Source organism: Octopus bimaculoides, chromosome 5 (genome assembly GCF_001194135.2).
Source record: "Octopus bimaculoides isolate UCB-OBI-ISO-001 chromosome 5, ASM119413v2, whole genome shotgun sequence".
Classification (NCBI taxonomy): Eukaryota; Metazoa; Mollusca; class Cephalopoda; order Octopoda; family Octopodidae; genus Octopus; species Octopus bimaculoides.
Genome location: NC_068985.1, coordinates 4505933 through 4509672, shown reverse-complemented (window position 1 = coordinate 4509672; position 3740 = coordinate 4505933).

The following is a 3740-nucleotide window of genomic DNA, read 5'->3' as shown; positions in this document are numbered from 1 at the left end:
GGTCGCTGGAACTGCTGCTGCTGTCGTGTGGTACACGGAACAGTTCTCAAAGAGAAACTGGACCGAGACAAATTTGGTTGCCGAGTTAAAGCTATTTATAACAAACTATTGGCTCACCAGATGGTAGAAATATACTCTATCACGTGACCTTATTAGGGGCCGTGATTGGTCAGTTTGCGTTCTGGCGGGAACGGTTCGAAGAAGTTGCCGAATCGAATAATGATCAGTCACGTGATGACAAGGTATGGGTTCTCTACTACGCTCGCATTTATTTATATTTAAATGAGAAGATTGTATGTAATGGCGATAGTAGTTTTGTATCTAGTGACGATAGGTAGTTTCACTACAAATGTGTACGGCAACAGAGACGAAGAAAAAAGTCAACAGCTCACAGCTTTCCCTAACCAGATTGGTGGATGCATGCATTTCGGAGCGGTAATCCTCTCCCCCGTTTGCAACAGGCCGGGAAGCTCGATGCTGCGAACTGACACGATAGACAGGTCGCTCTTGTGATGTCCCTGTCATCGTTCAATGGCAGATTACGCTATTCAGGGGCACACAGTGAACAGAATACGGTGTGCCAGCGCTAAACAGTGATGTGTATAAATGCAAACTTGTTACCAGTTCAAATACATTTGAGGCAGATTCGAACCCGGAAGAAAGACATTCACTGTACGTTTTCAAGGAGAAAGTTTCTCGCTGGAGACAACGAGAAATTTCTAGAATCTCTTCTTCATAAGGTTGTAGTCAGCCACACCTTCTTGAATCTTCAGAATTACATTGTTGGCGATGACAAATTATCAAACTGAAGTAATACTTCTTGCATATAGTCTTTGGTAAATATTTACTATTCCATCCGTCTCACTTTGAAGGTGAAATATTATGTTTCAAAGTGTTTAAAACGAATCTGGCCATCAAAACTGCCGGAAATCATTCGTTCTTTATGTAAACCATTCCCTACAGGTGAGATGAGTGCAAAGGTAGGAATTTATCTTGTCTTCAATGAAATGATAAGAACGTATTTTATCCATTCTGGAAAATTTGCCTCAAGAAAAATTAATGAAACTTTTATGAGAAAATAGTGATTTCGAATGAAAGGACACTTCTGCGGATTTCCTGTTCGTTTTGCTGAAGGAATCTGAAGTTTATGTGATTGTTCAGGGGGAATACACCAACGCCAGACTGTCACATAACTTCTTTCTGGATTTCCTGAAGAATCTTTCCGGATTTTGTACAGAGTTCTATTTTATTGACAATTTCTATACAGATGTAGTTTTTCATGCCAAATACGAAAATCGCAAATATGTTTGAAGAAATTAATAATATAAAAGTTATGACTCTTTAAAGATTGAATTATTTTGTAATTTTAGCCAATCAGGTTCAACCATTCTCGACACTACGGAAATCGACAATCTGTTATTTAAGTTGCCAGTGGAAGGGATCCGGGGTAGAGGGAGACCCAGGAAGACATAGGATGAGGTGGTGAGGCATGACCTTCGAACGTTGGGCCTCACAGAGGCAATGACAAAAGACCGAGACCTCTGGAGATATGTTGTGATTGAGATATGCTGGCAAGGAAAGTGAGATCACAGCCGTAACCTAAACCAGTGTCGCATAACTATCCCACTCAAAAGTTCCTTGGATCGTAGGGCGACATGCCGTGCTTGAGGAGACCTATTGAGTCAAGTACATCAAAATCAAATCGCAATCAAATGGAAATTGTAGTTGTGATCCCCGTGCCGGTGGCACGTAAAAATGCACCACCCGAACGTGGCCGATGCCAGCGCCGCCTTGATTGGCTTCCGTGCCGGTGGCACGTAAAAATCACCACTCGATCGTGGTCGATGCCAGCCCGCTCTGGCTCCTGTGCCGATGGTACGTAAAAAAGCACCCACTTCATTCTCGGAGTGGCTGGCGTTAGGAAGGGCATCCAGCTGTAGAAACACTGCCAGATCAGATTGGAGCCTGGTGCAGCCTCCTGGCTTTCCAGACTCCAGTCGAACCGTCCAACCCATGCTAGGATGGAAAACAGACGTTAAACGATGATGATGATGATGATTGGGTAAGGATTAGATTTTAGAGTCTTAGGTCAGGGCATAAAGTTAGGACATGGGTTAAAGTTAAGGTTTATGATATGGGGATAGGGCTTAGGGTTAAGCTTAGTGGTTGTAATAAGATTTAGGTTTAGCGTTAGGTTTTTGAGTTAAGAGTTTCAGGCTGGGGTTTGAAGTGCGTCTCAGAATTTCAATGTAAATAATTCATTATTTTCCTCAAGTTTCTTTCATAAAATATTTTCATCTTCAAAGGTTTTGTGACATCTTTTACATTGGTTTATCAAAAAAAAAAAAAAAAAAATGTTGCGTTTTACATAACGTTGCATCTGAAAAACCAAAAAAACAAAACAAGAACAACGGCTCTTTCCATAATGATGCCACGAGCTTTTAAGAACAGGATGGATCCGACTGATTAAACTTTAGATGTGGTTGAATCAGAGTTGTGGAGTCATCTAAAGGTTGACTCCTTCAGAAGGCTGTAATATCATTTGAAAGGAACACCGTACAAAGGAATACATGGAACAAGGCTGTAACTTTAAACACCTTTAATGTCGGCCTCACACACATATATACAAGTTGAATGACAAATGGAAAGAGTTTGATGCGTAGAGGCCATGATCTAAATCTGTGCGTTGTCTCTTGTCTGTTAGTCGCCGCCATCTAGTGCGAGCTTGTTTAAGCCCGCTGTCAAGGGAGGTAACTGCGCCTACAAAGCTAATAAAAAATTCCAATCTTTGAACGTTCTTAACGTTTGTATTATTAATTTCTGCAAAAACGGTTGTAATATTTGATTTGACGTAGAAAACTACATCTGTGTAAAAACTTAATAAAATAAAATCCTGGACATCAACTGAAGAGATGTGACCTTAGAAAATGTTGCAGAAATATTGTAATAGCATAGAAAAAAGTTTTTTCCTGCTCGCAGCATTCCAAAAGAATAAAGGGACGGATTTTGGCCAGCATAAATGTAACTACATGATTCAAAAACCTTTCTATTATCAGCAGAAGGCCTGAAATTCGGGGGTAGAGGGGATAGTCGATTACATCGACCCAGGTGTTTCACTGGTACTTAATTTATCTATCCCGAAAGGATGAAAGGCAAAGTCGACCTCGGCTGAACTCGGAACGTAGCGACGGGCGACATGCTGCTAAGCATTTCATCCAACGTGCTAACGATTCTGCTAGCTCGCTGCCCTGATACGTGATTCTAAAAGCATAAAAACTACAGGCCAACCTAACAACATTTCCGTGAATGGAATAACTATTTCTCTAATAGCAAACGAGAAATAATACAGGTACCTAGTGGTGCTTTAAACAAAGAATATCTACACAGGAAAAAAAAAACCATGAATAAAAGAAGTATTATTCTTAAAGCTCTGTGCATACAATAAAACCGTAATTCACTGCTTGTTTCTAATGGGGCAGAATATTAGAGAAAAGTATCTCTGCTTCTCAGTAAAAGATCAGGCTTGATTTAATTGTCAGGTTTGATAGGAGCCGGTTTAGTTGCCAAGACCTGACTGCGGCCATGCTGAAGCGCCGATTTTAGTCGAACAAATCAACTCCACGATTTATTCTTTGTAAGGCTAGTACTTATTCTATCGGCCCCTTTTGCCGAACCGCTCAGTAACGGGGACGTAAATACACCAACATCGGTTGTCAAGCGATGGAGAGGACCCCCCCCCC